General features: G+C 39.6%; 1 protein-coding gene across 1 annotated transcript in view; it reads right to left on the minus strand.

Annotated features, from left to right (window-relative positions):
- LOC126092774 (protein phosphatase 1 regulatory subunit 42-like) overlaps positions 1-19524 on the minus strand; it is a 95869-nt gene that overhangs the window by 32160 nt on the left and 44185 nt on the right. The gene's annotated exons all lie outside the window — the stretch shown is intronic.

Below are 19524 nucleotides of genomic sequence, written 5' to 3' on the forward strand. Positions count from 1 at the left end.
GTGCTCCAACTCAGTGCCACTAACGATTCACGGATCATGGAGCACAAAACTGTCAAATGAACCTTGCACCTCTCCCCACACCAAAGAGTGGCACTCAGACAATGCATAAACGACATATCCATTGCTCTCACACTGGCACTTGAGCACTACAAGTGCCACTGGCCACACTCAGTGCATCACCCATCAGAGCTCATGCTTAATCACTGAGCTACGGTCAAACTACTGGAGCTACTTGGAGCCACGAGCAGTCTTCATACTTGCTATGCTGAGTCTTGGCATCTTGATGCTCAGCCATCCCAGACTATGGAGTCTTGACTTTCTACTGTGACTGTGTTCAGAGACTGTCATCTCACCTTACAGTTCAAACTATTTGTGTTCTTGTTAATTAATGCTCCAGAATGGACAACAGTAAATTTATGTTGTTATTAATAACCAATATTTCTTGTTGTCTACCTGGGTGTAAGTTCTTCCACAACGAACCCCATGCAGGAGACATCATCCTGACCTCTACAAGAGGTGACAGAAGAGTTCCTGCCACAGACAAGTGCATCAAGGACAATGTCGAGCAATCACCTGGTACTTCCCACCACAGTACTGGAACCCTGCCTATGGTAGTGAACTGTAGGCCTTCCTGATTCCTGACCACCAGCTATTCACTCTAGACCATTACATACACAACAGACAGCATCTGCAGGCAAGGGCGTACCCAGGATCTGAACTAGGGGACGGGGGACGGGGGACGGGGGACGGGGGACGGGGGACGGGGGACGGGGGACGGGGGACCGGGGGACGGGGGACGGGGGACGGGGGACGGGGGACGGGGGACGGGGGACGGGTGGGGGGGGGGGGGGTGGCAGGTCATACTAGTCTCAGGAAACAAGGACTTGAGACAACATACAGCACTTCTTATTAAATAAAACAGTATACCATTGAAAAACTGCTTTTAATAAACATTTTAAATACAAGAATGCACTTGTACAATCCGAGAAAACATGCAGCATTTCTTATTAAATAAAACAGTAAACTAGTGAAAAACTGCAAATATCTTCTGGAGGGGGGGGGCAGCTGCCACCTCCCCCCCCCCCTGCCCCTCACTGGGTACGCCCATGTCTGCAGGTGAGTTCTCATGTAGGATGAGCAAACTGTATGTCAGAAGTCAGTGCCCAATATGGAGACAAGTTAAGATCACTTCATGTCACCTCTGTGGCTGGAAGAATCCAGTGTTATGGCTTATTGCCAGATTTAATTAACTGAAATTTTTATCTCTCACTTCCAGCCACTCATTCTCCCAGTGATGCTTGTAACTGTGTCTACACAATGAGCACACTGTGTTACTGTAGGTATCGTAAACACCTTCTGGGATCGAATACCTGCTAAATCATTTCTCCAGATTCCTACACATCTTTGTATCCAACAGAATATCCCTTTCTGTAAATAAGGAAGCATGTCCGTGAAAAACTAGAATAGTTTCTCTGTTGGATATATGCTGTGGATAGCTTGGGAGTCCACACAATAAACAAGAGCATATGAATGATGAGTATTATGGGTATAAAGATATTACACATCTAAAAGGTCATCAGTCTCTTATTAACCCTTCCCCCCCCCCCCCTCCCCCCCCCCCACCCCACCCACCACCCAGGCACAAAAATTGTGTTCTTTTTGTTTGAAAACAATTCTGAACTTCATAATTAACTATTTTAGGGGCTGTTGGCTTCAACTTAAAGAGTATGAAATGGCTTTAGGTTGCCACTAAGTGTCACTGTACTTTGTGCAATCATTGGAATGGCTTTTTCATAGAAAGGTTATTGAAGAATGCCATTTCCATGGATGGGTATTTAACCAGATGGAATACAATTGATCGTGGGTCTGAGAAGAACCTGTATACCTCACACATCACGAGTTATTCCAGAATGAATAGAGGCAGCTCACCAATCTCAAGTGCAGAGACTTGAGTATGGGGCTGCTACAATAAGCGTCTCTGAACAGCCTAATCACCTCATGCTGTAAGGTATCAACTATCTTTGGTCTGTGGACTTGCCAATCCATAATTCAGTTGTAATCGCTTGAGAAATTCATAAAATTTGTGCAGATGTATTCTATTCACTCACCAAGATGGTGACTATGGCTCTTCTGGCTATTTACTGTCATCTGAGTTTGGATGTGTATAGCCTTCTGAAGTGGAAACTATGTCGGTTTTCCATCATAATTGAGGCCTAGTAGCATCACAGCTTCCTAGGAACTAACTGTGTCCCTCATTAAAAAATACATAATGTAATCCTTGACCCAAAGGTTCAGCTGAACACCAGAATGCTTCATTACGAATGATCCTAATGTAGGTGCTATGTCCTTGCCTTCATCTGGTCTCTATACAACTTACGTTGCCATTTAAGTGAACTCTGTTGAACCATGGTACAACTTGGCATTTCTGACATTAACAGATCACTGCTGGAGATAAAATAACTGATAAGTGTCGGAAGAAATCAACTAGGAATAAAACACTGAATCTTTGTATTTGTGGTCTGGCATTTACCCACTGGGCAACCACACTAGTTGGATTTAAAAATGTTTAAACAATTAAAAGGCACACACACTGACTTCTCTAAGGCCACTGCTCTCTGCCCATTGCTCAAAACTCTATTATCAGATGCAGGCGAGAATTAGTCATTATAAGGCCAGAGGAAGAACAGAAGATAGCAAAGTGATCTACAAGCAATGAACATTGCAAATCAGTAGTGTCTTCAATCAGTCAGAAGTTATAAAACTTTAAGGATTTCTTTCAGTTCATTCCTTAAATGATGCAGAATGCTGCAGTACATTAAGTCGATTACAGGAGACAATTTACAAATACCAGACAATGATAAAAAAACTGTATTCCTCTATGCTAATGTCAGCAGAAAGCTGAACCTGTGCTTTTATGGAAGAAACTGAAATAAAATATTCTGTCATAGTCTGGGCAATCTTTTGAGCATTGTTTGTAGATATCACTGCCTGTGTGCATCTGACAGAAATTATTTTGTTGGTATTTGATAGTTTCTTGGAGCTAGTGGAACAATTTAGCAAATCCAGAAAAACTTCTCATTGTTTTCTCAGTTTGTTCTTCATGTTTTTGTCCTCTGGAGCCAAAAGTTAGTGAGATCCTATGGAGACAGTCACTATTTGAACCAGTGCAGAGCCATGTGCCTGCATCTTCTAACTACTGATTATCTAACTGTTAATTATCATTCATCATTCCACACAGGACAGGCCACCATGTAAGATGCTTTCAGAACTTTGAGATGTGTGTTTCATCTCGTAAAATGATCTACCCAGTCATGGATGCTGCCCTGGTGTTCAAAAGCAACCAGTCGGCTGAACAGAATGTAGCTTGCTCTGCCGTGCTCCCATTTTGATGGGTTATTTTCAGAGTAAGGAATGTGGAAGTTAAAGAATGTGGAATTAAGTTTGTGTAAATTAAAATCTGAAATGCACAGTATATTAAAGGCAATGTCCCAACTGATTGAGTCACTCACTGACTCATAATCTCCAGCCCAAACCTCTAAAGATAGAAACTTGATCATATACTGTAGGCATTGTTTAAGATGGGTTTTTTCAAAATTCAGCCCTTAAGAGGGTGAAATAGGGAATGACAGGTTTTTTGAAAACGTCTCTCTTTCTTGAAGCTAGAAACATGAAAATTGGTATTTGGTTTATCAATCAGAAATAAAGAAATGCGTGTTTCAGCATTTTTGGAAATATAACCATTAAGGGGGTAAAATAGTGGATGAATGTTATTTTGAAAATAAATCATTATTAAAGAACTACTAAAGTATTTTTAAAGCTACAGCTATGAAAACTGGTATTCAGCTTCTTGGTTCGAAATAAAAACTTGGGTGTTTCAGTGTTTGTGGAAGTTCAACTCCCTAAGGGAATTAAATAGGGGATGAAAGGTTTTATGAAATTATTTCATTATGAAAGCATTTTCAAAGCTAAGTCTATGAAATTTTGTATTTGGATTCCCTGTTAAAAATAAAAAAATATATGTTTCACTGTTTTTTGGCACTCAACCCCTAAGGGTATGAAATACAGAATGAAGACTTCTACAAAAATATTTTGTAACATTTACAAAATTTAAAGCTATATTTATTAGAACTTGGTATTTCACTTCTTGATTAGAAATGAAAAAATAAGTGTATCACTGTTTTTAGGAATTCAACCCCTAAGGGGGTGAAATAGGGTCAGACTGACTTACTGACTCATCATCGCCCAGCCCACTAAGTACAGAAACCTAAATTTTGGAGATGGTGTGGACCTAATACTGGATGCATGTTTTAAGAATGAATTGCTCGTAATTTCACTCCTAATGGAGTGAAATAGGAGATGAAAGGATTTTTGAAAATATGTCACTATTAGGGCAATTTTGAAGCTACAACTATGAAAACTGGTATTTGGTTTCCCAGTCAGAAATTTAAAAAAATATATGATTCAACATTTTTGAAAATTAAACCTTCAAGAGGGTAAAATAGTGAGTGAACTTTTTTGCCAATAAATCATAATTAAAGAACTATTAAAGCATTTTTAAAGCTACATCTGAATAATGGTATTTGACTTCTCACTTAGCAATACAAAAATATGTGAACAAGCAATGGTGTGGACATGTGAAACAACTGCAGCACAGACAGGCACTGACATGGATGTAATGGCCCTGCAATGGCTGTGGCACAATAGGCAGTGACATGGACAGGTGTTGATGAGGACAGGTGGGTTGGTATGGACGCAGCCCCCCAACAAAGAAATTGCAGCAATGGTAGGCAGTGGCATGGATAGCTGCAGCCCTGCAATGACTGCAGCATGGACATGCAGAAGCCTTTTGTTTGTCACCAATAGCACTCTTACAGCACAGTGATATGTCGATGATATCCTATGCCCAATTTTGTTGCCCTTCATGGCAAGCCATCCTGGGCTTACATTTAAGGAACATAATTCCTGCCAGCACACAGCAAGAGTTTCTACTGCTTGTCTTCATGTTTGCCAAACCCTACCTTCCAGCAAGGTTGGCTGACCTCTCCCAACTGAGAATGTTTGGAGCACTATGGACAGGGTCCTCCAACCAGCTCAGGATTTTGACAATTTGATGCACCAATTGGGTATAATTAAGCAAGATATCCCCCAGGAGGACAGCCAACAACACTATCAATCAATGCCAAGCTAAATAACTGCTTTGATAAGGGCCATAGGTGGACCAACGCATTATTAACTAGCTCAGTTTGTAAAGTTCTTTCTTTTGAATAAATCACCCACATCCATTTTTTCTGCAATTGTAATCATTTTTTGTGTTTGCATTTACATCACATCTATCAGTTTCCATCCAATGTAGATAATTTCTTCCTGATCGATGTACCTTCACTCATGATATGCACAACTTCAGAGAACACACGTCCATACAGTTCACACGCCCACTTATAGGGGCCACCTTGGTCAGCTCACCAGCACACTCTGGAGAGCTGCCAAAGAAACAGTATTATTTAAGTGATTACAAATGAGTGTTTGGCCTATTCTTTACACTGTATTACTGTTGTCCAATCAATGTCTTCAGTGTTGCACACAACCTATATCTTACGTGTTGCTTTATAAAGTACTGTGTTCCATAAATTATGTTTGTTTTTGCTCTAACAAACTTGGTGACAAGTGAGGGTTACATTTTCTCCATGTGTTAGTGTCAGTGCTCAGTCACCTGACAAACATTTCGATGGAAGAAATACTCCAACACCTCATTGCCCAGCAGCAAGCTTTTGTGGAACAGCAGCAGACTCTTGCCATCACTCTCAATCAAATAGCATCTGTGTGTTCACAGCAGGTTACTTTCCCATCAGTGCAATGGTTGCCCTTTTGGGCATATGATGAATCAGCTGAAGATTGGGGCTCCTATGAGACACGGTTACGCCAACATTTCCAGGATTTTCGGGTGGGCAATGCAAACGAAGGTTTTCTTTCTTTCCTGGCATTTGCCACACATGTATCAATTGTTGTGCCAACTGGTGCCTTTGCAAGATCTGGCCAATTTATCATTTGATGAAATATGCAATCTTCTATCCATCTATTACTGTGACAAAATGCATCTCATTGCACCACATGTAGAATTTTACCATTGTTAGAAATGCTCGCACCAATTGTACAAAGCCTGTGATGCAGAATTGCACTGATTGAGCCGTTGCCATAAATTTGTCACTAGTACCCATCACAAATAATACATGGATGACATGGTGTGTGATAATATTATTGTCTGGCCCTGGAAGGGAAGTCCACAAAGAAGCACTTCAGTGTGGGAATCCGACATTTACAGATGTGCTCAATATAGTACAGTTCTTTGAAGGTTTGAAGTGTAATGGTCTGCAGGTGATCAGATTGCTGCATGGGGGAGAGCTATCAGAAGTTGCTCAGTCAACCCCTATAAGGCATGCTGCAAGTATTCAGGATGACCGGGAAGCTATTGCAGAAGCACAATCTTCAAATCAGCATCACGTGGGGCAGTGTCAGTTATGGCTGCAGCAGCAACAGGCCATGTCACAGCAGTGGCCACACACTCCTCTTATATCTTTCTCATACTGCTTCACTGAACACACACATGCTGTGGCTGGATGGTCTGCAGACCTGTTTGGGTTAGACGTGTTTAATGATTTTGGTTTCTCCATTGCCGATGAAGTATATTTAGTGTCAGATAAGTTCTGAAAGAAAGGCCACATTTCATCAGTGTGTAACTCCTCTTCAAATATGGTAGACACATTAGTACCAACGGACATAACCTGTATCTCCCCAAACAAATTGTTCATTGACTTGTGTGTGTTTCATAAACCACTAAAAATGCAAGTGGACAGAGGAGCGGCAGTGGCTTTAGTAAATGCACAGAAGTTGGTTAGCTATAATAAATAGCAAATTCTGATCCTAAGTCAGTTCTCTTCTCCTGTATCTTACAAGTCTGTTGTTTGCCCTCCTGCCTTCCTTGTTGTGGATCATTCATATACTGCAGACCTGTTTGGGTTAGACGTGTTTAATGCTTTTGGTTTCTCCATTGCCGATGAAGTAAATTTAGTGTCAGATCAAGTTCTGTATCAGCAATTGGGAGTCCATCTGCTCTGAATTTTCATCCCTGCTTTCCCCTGGGCTAGGTTGTGCTACTGGTTTTGAGTCCCACATTCCCATGAAAGAGTCTGCCTAAGGTCTTTTGCTCTGAGTTTTCGTCTCTGTCTTCTCCTGGGCTAGGTTGTGCAACTGCTTTTTCAGCCCACATTACCATGGAAGAGTCCACCCGCCTTCATTTTTTCTGGGTGCCACAGGTGCATGGTGCATTGTGTGACTCTATCAAGGCCAAATCAGAGCATTTAACTTCACTTGATGTCATTCGGCCTATTTATTCCAATTAATTGGATACACCTCTGGTCACTGTTAGGAAGCCAATGGGTAAACTTTGTCTCTGTGGTGACATCAATGTCACGACTAACACACAGTCCATAATAGATACATACCCTTTGCACTACAGTGACGAGTTGTTCACAAAATTGTCAGGAAACCACTACTTTTCCAAGATTGATTTGTCAGAAGTGTACATTCAGCTCCCCTCGGATGAGGCCACCAGGCACCTTCTCATTGTCAATATGAGGTCTGTTAAAAAAATTCCTGAACATTCATAATTTCACACCAATGGTGTGTTGGAGCGAAATGCAGTTGGCATTCCTTTACACACCTGTGTTTAACGTGTAACTGATGGAAATTTCATTGCTGTATACCTGTTAGTTATTGTTCAGTGCTGTACTGAGAAAAATGTTATGTTGCACAGTTTGTGAATTTCGAGATGGCAGAATTAGAGGAGAAATGTGTCTGCATTAAATTTTGAATGAAACTCAACAAAACCTTTACAGAGACACACTAAATGACACTGTAAGCCTATAGTGGAGTGTTTAAGCAGTACTTGGTATTAGGAATGCTTCACATGGTTTAAAAATGGCCAAACAGAAGTTAAAGATGACCCTTGTTCAGGAATGTCAATGAAACTGTACGTGCCAATTGAAGACTAACTGTCCAAGAGATTGCTGAAGAATGTAACATTTCAGTTGGATCATGTCATGAAATCATGACACAGTGTCTTGTAACGCATCATGTTGGCCCCAAGTTCGTCTCATGGCTCATGAGTCAAGACCAGAAAGACCTTCGTCTCACAATCTGTGAAGAACTATCGGATTGCGCAAATGAGAACAAGCTGTTCCTTAATAGACTCATAACTGGTGACAAGATGTTGGTCTATGGTTATGATGTTGAGACCAAGGTTCAATTTTCACGTCAGAAAAGCTTCTCCAAGACCAAGAAAAGCTTTTCAGGTTAGGTCAAATATCAAAGCGATGCTTTGAAGTATTGGTTAATCTTGAAATCGTGTCACAGGGACAAATTGTTAATCAATGTTACTATCGGGACATGTTGCAATGCCTGTGAGAAAATGTGGGAAGGAAACAGCCTGAAATATGGCAAGACAATTATTGGTTCTTGCACCACGATAACACACCTGCACATTCATCCCTGTTGGTGCGTAACTGTTGTACAAAAAACAAAATCACTGTGCTTTCTCATCTTCCATACTCTCCACACCTGGCCTCTGTGGACTTTTTTTTTATTTCTGAAGTTGAAAATCCCATTAAAAGGACGAAGATTTGCAACAATAGACAAGATAAAAGAAAATTCACAGAAGCCACTTCAAGCAATGCAGCAAGAGGCATACTAAGACTGCTTCTGGAAGTGGTGTATCAATTGTGGAGGAGAATATTTCAAAGGAGACCATGCATGATAAGTAAAAGGTAAGCCTAGAAAAATTTTAAGGACAAAGTTCATACACCTTTTGGCCTACACCAATATCAACGTTTGTCTTTTGTCGTCACTAGTGTGCCACAGGTTTGCAGCATTTTCTAGAACAGCTGACAGCCCCTGTATCTGGCTGCATCAACTACCCGACGATATTGTTGTTTCGCTTTCTTCCACCAAAGACCATCTTAGCAATCTCTAATCATTGTTTTCTGTTTTGCAGTCTTTGGGTCTCAAGTGCAATCTTGCCAAATCTGAATTTTTTCAGCCATCAATTGAGTATCTAGGTTTTAAGGTTTATCACACAGGGATCAAGCCACTGCATTACCTCATTGATGCTAGTGCAGCTTTGCCACAGCTGACCTCTGTTAACAAACTGCTGATATTTCTAGGGAAAGTTGCATACTATCATAACTTTTACCAGGCACATCCATTATTACTCAGCCACTGCACTTCCTTTTGCACCAAAATGTGTCTTCTTCCTAGTCCCCAGCTTATTACCGAGTGTTTGCTTTGCTTAAATCTAAGCTTCAATCTGCCCTGTGTCTGACCACTTTTCAGCTGGGTCAGCATCTCGTGTTGGCTACCAATGCCTCTCAGCATGGTCTTAGTGTGGTGTTGGTGCACAAATACGCGGACGGGTCTGAACAACCTACTGCTTATGCATCTAAGACTTTAACTATTGCTCAGCAGTGGTATTTTCAGATTGAAAAGGAGGCTTTAGTGATTGTGCTCACCCTCAAGAAATTTCATATCTTCTTATATGGTTCTAAGTTGCATTTAATCATGGATCACAAACTGTTGATTGCTCTTTTTAACTCTTTAGCTTCTGTGGCAGGACAAGGCAGCACATCGTTTGCAACAGTGGGCGCCCTTCCTCTCCCATTATCATTATCAGATCCATTACTGGCCGAAGGCGTAATACATCAAAGCCGATACCCTGTCTCGCCTTCCAATCGGGCCAGATACAGCATTCAATCAGGATGAGTTGCTTTGTTTCTACTTAGGTACTGAAAACCAGAATAGAATAGAAACTTTATTGTCACATAACATGTCGTATACAATCAGATGATTGGGACATAGGTGGCTTGTCAGTTTAAAGCTACTTCTAATTGTAAGTATACAGAATAATTACAGGTATTTTGTAATTTTAAGTATCACAAAATGATTTAAAATAATTATGTTGAAAATAAAGTAAAATTAAAAAAAAGTCTTTACTTAAAATACTTTTTTAGTATGACAGAATAAAACGTAACATCAGGAACAGTTATTTGTGACAGTCAGCCATAAATTTTTCTACACTGCAATAATATTTATTGCAAAGTATTTTTTTTTTTAAATGATGAGCAAATTCTTCTTGTTCATAACTTTTAAATTTTTCACAGACTTTATTTCCCAGCCTCATACCATATAGCAAGGTGTCTTCTCCAGCAGTTTTAGCCTGTAAGTTGATACCTTATACTGATATTTGTTTCTTGTTTTATAATCATGCTTAAACAGTTTATCCTCAAAAAGTGGTGGGTTTTGTTTGGCAGACTTAATTGTCTCATAGATATAGAGGCCAGGAACAGTCATAAGATCAAGGGCCTTGAACAGAGGTCTGCATGATTGTCTTTTTTCTGCACCTGCCATGGCTCTAATAATTTTTTTTCTGTAGCCTAAAAACTCTCTGTAAGTTTGTTTTCTCTGATCCCCCAAAAATTATACCATATCTAATCACAGATACAAAACATGAAACTTTTTTGACTGGTGTTTTTATTATACTGCTTATAACATTCATTGCAAATATCAGACTATTTAGACGGTGACACATGGCATCTACATGGTCTGTCCATGAGAAATTCTTGTTGAGCATTACACCTAGAAATTTGGTATGGTTTGTGGTGGCAAGGTGATTGTCGTCATATGGTATTTCTAGTATATCCTGTACAGCTTGTTTTGTGGTAAAGTGAATGATTTTAATTTCAGACCATTATTTCTCACCCAGGCCTCAATTTCTGCCAGTGACTGCTGAAGATGACTAATTAAATTTTCACTTTTCTTGCAACAGACTATTGCTATAGAGTCATCCACATAAAGAATAGTGTCTGAATTTATGTTAGTCAGCAGGTCATTTATATAATACAAGAACAATATTGGCCCAAGGATAGATCTTTTGTTCTGTCTTTTCCCAACTTGAGAAGTATCTATTACCAGTTTCTTCTAGTACTATTCTTTGTTTCCTGTTTAAAAGGTAAGATGACATCCATCACAGCAAACTTGTGCAGTAGTAGCTTGTGATCTATTGTGTCAAAGGCTTTACTTAGGTCACAAGGGATGCCTGATACATTCATATTTTTATCTAGACTACTACTAATTTTTGTAACAAGTTCATTAATGGCTTGCATAGTGCAGTGTCCTCTTTGGAAGCCATGCTGATTGTTCTGGATAATATTATGCAGATTATTATAGTTAACTATCTGGTTACATGCAGCTCTTTCACATATTTTGGAAAATATTGATAACAATGAGTATGGTCGATAATTACTCACTTCATCGTGTGCCTTTTTTGTAAATGGGTTGCATTTCAGCATACTTCAGTCTAGCGGGAAAGCATCCTTCCTCGAAAGATTGATTCATTATAGGGACAGAGAATGTGCAATACTATGGGTGACTGCTTTTATTATTTTTGTAGGAATTTCATCCCAGCCTACAGAATTTAAATTCCTCAAGGACTTTATGATATCAGCTACTTCAGAATAGGGTATATGGGTGAATTTAAATTTAGTGGGGTTACATAAACTGGAAACAGGGTCCATGTTTGGTGGTGAAAGTTCATCAGTTTTATATGGATTTATGAAGTGGCTGTTAAATGCTTCACAGATTTGTGTAGGGTCCTGAACAGTCACCTATTTCATTCTTTACAATGGTCCATATTGCTTTAGAGTTATTTTTAGCATTTGAAATGTAATTATTATTTGCCAATTTTTTTAGCTTGTCTGACAACTTTATAAAAGATTTTCTTATATTTCCTTACATAATTTAAGAATTCTGGGTCTCAATTGACTTTCACCTCCATATGATGTTCTCTTTCCCTCATGCTTGAAATCTGAATACCCCTTGTTATCCATGAACCCTTCTTAGGTGTGTCAGTTTTTATAGTTATAAAAGGAAAGCATTCATCGAACACCATCAAGAAGGCCTCCAGAAAGTTAGTGAAATTTTCATTTACTGAGGACTTAGCAGTAAATGGGCATCAGATGAGGTTGATTTTATTGACGAACATTTTTATATATTCTTGTTTAAAATTTCTGATTTTCTTATTTGTGTGCTTTGGGCTAACACAGGGTAATGGTTGCCGGTGCCTCTTCTTTCTTCTTGTTTGTCCCGGCTTCCTCAGATATCCTAGTAAAGATACACGGTAAATATAACAAGTTATGAAGTGGTACAATGAAATTATGCAACAGTTAGTAATCTCATGGTCTGTTTATCCTTATTTATGGAAAAGAAAAGAAACTCTCTCATACTATCACGCATCATCAAACTTCATTGAGGATTTCATTGTAAAGGTAAAAATTCTATACCTTTTTTATAAGGATTGCAGTGCCACTGTAGTCATAACACTGACCTTTTCTTATAATTCTATATCCTGGAAATGTGATACATTCGTTCACCTGGCTGTATCCACAATTTTGAACTGACACAAACAGATACTGTATATTTAACGTTATAATAGTTTTAAGTATACTGCCTTTGACCTTAATGAATAATATTTCTGTAACAATATTGCATTGTGCTGGTGATTCTAACTGCTTGGCTGGATTGACTTGTCATAATACTAATAATTTTATTTCCTGGATGTTGTTAGTAAATTGAGTACTGCTCGATCGTTTGGGATCCCTATCAGGTCAGATTGAGGGAGGACATAGAAGCAATTCAGAGGCGGGCTGCTAGATTTGTTACTGGTAGGTTTGACCATCACACAAGTGTTACGGAAATGCTTCAGAAACTCGGGTGGGAGTCTCTAGAGGAAAGGAGGCATTCTTTTTGTGAATCGCTACTGAGGAAATTTAAAGAACAAGCATTTGAGGCTGACTGCAGTACAATTTTACTGCCGTCAACTTACATTTCGCGGAAAGACCACAAAGATAAGAAAAGAAAGATTAGGGTTCGTACAGAGGCATATAGGCAGTCATTTTTCCCTCGTTCTGTTTGGGAGTGGAACAGGGATAGAAGATGCTAGTTGTGGTACGAGGTACCCTCCCCCATGCACTGTATGGTGGATTGCGAAGTATGTATGTAGATGTAGATGTAGATGTAGGCATTCCACTGTATAATACCATTAATGAATCTTATCATTAGTGCTGGTGAATGCTGCAAATGAATTCATGATTAAATCTGTAATGATATTGCATTGTGCTGGTGATTCTAGCTGCTTGGCCGCACTCGAAACACAACCAGTTTAATTATAACCGCCTGGTATTTCTGTCTTCCTCAGATGACTGTGTGTTTCGTTTTTGTTGATTCTACAGATTTTATAATTAAATTTTCCCTGAGACATTCACTTTCCAACATTATCATAGATCTGTTGATTCTTTTTGAGCAGCACATCTTCTTTGTTTACCACTACTAAAACAGTTCCAGATGTTGCCACTGGTACTCATAAGCCCACAGATTCTTGATGTGATTCATTAATGAAATTTATAGTCCAGGAAACTGTTTCAGAAATAGAGCTTTCCTCCCGATATAGTCAATGAAAGATGTAATGATGTGGGCATAAAAGCATCCCTTCCCCAGACATGCCACTAGCCATAACGGCTCACTTTTAAATTGCTGCCCCACAAATCTGAGTTGCACTGGCTCGAGCTTCCTTGTGGCACAATCAATCACTTCAAGGTATGCACCTGACAGCTGCTTGAGAAGAAGAAAACTAGTTCGAAAGTCTCAAATTGGAAAAATAATTAAGAATTATTTCAGCCTCTGTTCTCACCTACATTGCCAACACAACAATGATTATAATTCATTATCGCTATTTGATATTAGTGAGACAGCAGAAGTTTTGTTCAAAGTCGCTATATTCCTTTCTAATTTCATTTGGTTGGAATAAGCACATTTAGTATTAAACAGTAGAGTGACAGTTTACTGTTAATACAGTGTACAGATTAAGTTTATAATGTGCTTGTCTTCTGTTAATGTATACCTTAGCTCATCACACATCCCTTAAGGTAATCTTTTTTGATGGGATGTAAGGAACATGATGAGTAGGTGAATACTACTTCTCAAGGGCAAGGAACTCAAATTTAGCAGTTTTACTTTGAACTCTTTCAGTTTGTCCAACCAAACAATTATGTTGCACCCCCAAAATTTGTAAAGTAAGCTCAAAAATGTAGAAGGAAAGAGTATTGTCACTACAGAAGGAACTTGGAGAGCACAACATAAACACACAAGAAAATGTCAATCCATGAAATAATTGTCGAACTACTACCCACAGGGGATGGAACAAAACAAACACACTGCCATCATCACAGAAAATTATGGCATAATTGTTCTGAAATGCAAATGACATTATACTTTTAAATTTTCTGGAACAGGATACAGAGAGTAATGTAGTTAACACTGAAATATTCAAATCTTTGGAAACTCATTTAGAAGAATTTGAAGAGACAAACTGAATGTGTTGTTTCAAGGTTAGATCAATCACTTCATGCAGCACAGTGGATGAGCTACACCACACAGTTTTACATGCCTATCACAGAACTACATTCAGTTATTTCATGATTGTATCTTCTAAAGTGACAGCACTTTGTTGATGGCAGCAATCTCTGCATTTCACTTTTTTAACTACATAATGCTTAATGAGGCATTACTTTTCAGTTAGCTCCCATACTGTATAACCGGAGATCTTTTGATACTGCCAATCAAATTAAAATGTTCTTAAGTATAGCAACTATAACTTTCTGAAGCACAAACAACATTCTACATTTACATCAACATATATACTCTGCAAGCCATTGTACAGAGCATGGTAAAGCGTACACCACACAAATATTATTAATTTTCTTTCCTGTCCCCCTAGCATATAGCATGTGTTCATTGTAACCAGCAAATGGTTTGTTCTCTCTTCTATAGAACTGTACATTCCCCAACTGGGAGCTCTACAATAACAATTGGCCTTTGAAGATTCTTACATTACTTCTACTTGCATTTTTCTTTTACTCCTTTGTATTCTGCAACATTCATTTTCCTTACATCTGATATCACTCACATTAATGTGAGGCTTGCACTAACGTTTTTAAAATTGCAAATACTATAATCTATCAAATTTAATTAACTACAGCTATGTAGTATTTCTGCCGAAATTTTTACAAAGGCACAGACAGTGTTTAGAAAGGATAGATTGCACGCAACCGGTGGCGGAGTGTTCGTCGCTGTTAGTAGTAGTTTATCCTGTAGTGAAGTAGAAGTGGATAGTTCCTGTGAATTATTATGGGTGGAGGTTACACTCAACAACCGAGCAAGGTTAATAATTGGCTCCTTTTACCGACCCCCCGACTCAGCAGCATTAGTGGCAGAACAACTGAGAGAAAATTTGGAATACATTTCACATAAATTTTCTCAGCATGTTATGGTCTTAGGTGGAGATTTCAATTTACCAGATATAGACTGGGACACTCAGATGTTTAGGACGGGTGGTAGGGACAGAGCATCGAGTGACATTATACTGAGTGCACTATCCGAAAATTACCTCGAGCAATTAAACAGAGAACCGACTCGTGGAGATAACATCTTGGACCTACTGATAACAAACAGACCCGAACTTTTCGACTCTGTAAGTGCAGAACAGGGAATCAGTGATCATAAGGCCGTTGCAGCATCCCTGAATATGGAAGTTAATAGGAATATAAAAAAAGGGAGGAAGGTTTATCTGTTTAGCAAGAGTAATAGAAGGCAGATTTCAGACTACCTAACAGATCAAAACGAAAATTTCTGTTCAGATACTGACAATGTTGAGTGTTTATGGAAAAAGTTCAAGGCAATCGTAAAATGCGTTTTAGACAGGTACGTGCCGAGCAAAACTGTGAGGGACGGGAAAAACCCACCGTGGTACAACAACAAAGTTAGGAAACTACTGCGAAAGCAAAGAGAGCTTCACTCCAAGTTTAAACGCAGCCAAAACCTCTCAGACAAACAGAAGCTAAACGATGTCAAAGTTAGCGTAAGGAGGGCTATGCGTGAAGCGTTCAGTGAATTCGAAAGTAAAATACTAGGTACCGACTTGACAGAAAATCCTAGGAAGTTCTGGTCTTACGTTAAATCAGTAAGTGGCTCGAAACATCATGTCCAGACACTCCGGGATGATGATGGCATTGAAACAGAGGATGACAAGCGTAAAGCTGAAATACTAAACACCTTTTTCCAAAGCTGTTTCACAGAGGAAGACCGCACTGCAGTTCCTTCTCTAAATCCTCGCACCAACGAAAAAATGGCTGACATTGAAATAAGTGTCCAAGGAATAGAAAAGCAACTGGAATCACTCAACAGAGGAAAGTCCACTGGACCTGACGGGATACCAATTCGATTCTACACAGAGTACGCGAAAGAACTTGCCCCCCTTCTAACAGCTGTGTACCGCAAGTCTCTAGAGGAACAGAAGGTTCCAAATGATTGGAAAAGAGCACAGGTAGTCCCAGTCTTCAAGAAGGGTCGTCGAGCAGATGCGCAAAACTATAGACCTATCTCTCTGACGTCGATCTGTTGTAGAATTTTAGAACATGTCTTTTGCTCGAGTATCATGTCGTTTTTGGAAACTCAGAATCTACTATGTAGGAATCAACATGGATTCCGGAAACAGCGATCGTGTGAAACCCAACTCGCATTATTTGTTCATGAAACCCAGAAAATATTAGATACAGGCTCCCAGGTAGATGCCATTTTCCTTGACTTCCGGAAGGCGTTCGATACAGTTCCGCACTGTCGCCTGATAAACAAAGTAAGAGCCTACGGAATATCAGACCAGCTGTGTGGCTGGATTGAAGAGTTTTTAGCAAACAGAACACAGCATGTTGTTATCAACGGAGAGACGTCTACAGACATTAAAGTAACCTCTGGCGTGCCACAGGGGAGTGTTATGGGACCATTGCTTTTCACAATATATATAAATGACCTAGTAGATAGTGTCGGAAGTTCCATGCGGCTTTTCGCGGATGATGCTGTAGTATACAGAGAAGTTGCAGCATTAGAAAATTGTAGCGAAATGCAGGAAGATCTGCAGCGGATAGGCACTTGGTGCAGGGAGTGGCAACTGACCCTTAACATAGACAAATGTAATGTATTGCGAATACATAGAAAGAAGGATCCTTTATTGTATGATTATATGATAGCGGAACAAACACTGGTAGCAGTTACTTCTGTAAAATATCTGGGAGTATGCGTGCGGAACGATTTGAAGTGGAATGATCATATAAAATTAATTGTTGGTAAGGCGGGTACCAGGTTGAGATTCATTGGGAGAGTCCTTAGAAAATATAGTCCATCAACAAAGGAGGTGGCTTACAAAACACTCGTTCGACCTATACTTGAGTATTGCTCATCAGTGTGGGATCCGTACCAGATCGGGTTGACGGAGGAGATAGAGAAGATCCAAAGAAGAGCGGCGCATTTCGTCACAGGGTTATTTGGTAACCGTGATAGCGTTACGGAGATGTTTAACAAACTCAAGTGGCAGACTCTGCAAGAGAGGCGCTCTGCATCGCGGTGTAGCTTGCTCGCCAGGTTTCGAGAGGGTGCGTTTCTGGATGAGGTATCGAATATATTGCTTCCCCCTACTTATACCTCCCGAGGAGATCACGAATGTAAAATTAGAGAGATTAGAGCGCGCACAGAGGCTTTCAGACAGTCGTTCTTCCCGCGAACCATACGCGACTGGAACAGGAAAGGGAGATAATGACAGTGGCACGTAAAGTGCCCTCCGCCACACACCGTTGGGTGGCTTGCGGAGTATAAATGTAGATGTAGATGTAGATGTAGATGGCACACTGACCAGATAGTAATTGAAGGGGTCAACAAAGGAAAGTGTCATCGCAAGAAAGTGTATTTCAAAGTACTGCAAGTTTGATTAAAGTAAAAGATGGGGGCTTAAAACCAACAAGACAAAGTACTTTATATAGTAGACAGTTCTTTCTAGTGGTGCAAGGGAAACTACTTGTTTCCAGAAAGTGGTGCATTCCAAAATACAATATAATATGTGATCAGTCTAATCCTTACTAAACTGAGGATTAGAAATTTCTTTCACTGACAATTCTCACTTGATACTTCCTAACTCAAGTCCCATGTGCAAGCTGCAGTCAAGCTCACAGTTTTAATCTGCGAGAACATTTCAGCTCAGTTTAAAGGCAGCTGCAAAGCAAAAATTCATTCTGGAAACAATCCCCTAGGCTGTAACTAAGTAAATTCTCTGCAACATAATTTCTTCCAGGAATGCTAGTTCTGCAAAATATGCAGGAGAACTTCCATAAATTTTGGAAGATAACATAGAGTTACTTGAGGAAATAGGGGCTGGTCATGAGTCATGCTTGGATAGCTCAATCAGTTGTGCACTTGCCTAAAGAGCTTAAGATCCCAGGTTCAAGTCACATTCCAAAATACAGTTTTAATAAGCCAAGAAGTTTCATTAGCGCAAATTCCATGGCAGAGTGAAAATTCATGTTGGAAATAATCCCTTAAGCAATGGTTGATTCAGTTCTCCACAATATCCTTTATTCCAGAAGTGCCAGCCCTGTAACGTATGGAGGAGAATTTCTCTGAAGTTTGGAAGGTAGAAGATGAGGTACTAACAGAAGTAAAGCTGTGAGGGTGGGTCTTGACTCATACTTGATTAGTTCAGTCACTGGAGCATTTGCCCATGAAAGGCATAGGTCCTACATTCGAGTCAATTTGACACACGGTTTCAACCAGTCAAGAAATTAGTGCTCACTCTGCCATAGAGTGAAAATTGTGGCAATGCATAACTGTATCAAATGCCTTCCTAAGAGACATCGAAAAACACAGCATCAACCTGAGAGCTAGTATCTACTACTTTCTGGGTCTCATGCATGAACAGAGCAAACTGGGTTTCACACAAGTGTTGTTTATGGAACTCGTTTATTTCTACAAGAGAGATTTTTGGTCTCCGAATTGTCATAATATGTGAGCATAAAATAAGTTCCAAAATTCTACAACAGACTGACATCGGATACAGTCTACAGTTTTGCACATCTGATCTATGGCCTTTCTTGGAAATGGGAATGACCCGCACTTTTTTCCAATCATTAGGAACACTTTTCTCCTCCAGTAGCCTACAACATGCTAGTGCTAGAAGAGGAGGAAGATCTTCTGCATAGTCTATGTAGAATCATATTGATATCGTCTCAGGCCCAGTGGAGCAATTTTAGTTGTCTTTCTATCCAATGGTCACTTATTTTTATATGTGTCATTCTGATATTTGTGCAGTGATTTAAAGGAGTAACCACAGTGCCAACTTCCTCTGTGAAACAGTTTTGGAAAAAGAAGTTTAATATGTTGGCCATATCTGTGTCATCCTTTGTTTTGTCGCCATTACGGCCGAAGAAAGTCTGCAGATATGTCTACAAGCCATTTACCATCAGTTAACTATGCACTGAAACAGCTAGTTTATGTTTTTTTTTCTTTTAAATAATTAAAGAGCATTATTAATATGATTAACTG

Source organism: Schistocerca cancellata, chromosome 7, assembly GCF_023864275.1.
Source record: "Schistocerca cancellata isolate TAMUIC-IGC-003103 chromosome 7, iqSchCanc2.1, whole genome shotgun sequence".
Taxonomy (NCBI): domain Eukaryota; kingdom Metazoa; phylum Arthropoda; class Insecta; order Orthoptera; family Acrididae; genus Schistocerca; species Schistocerca cancellata.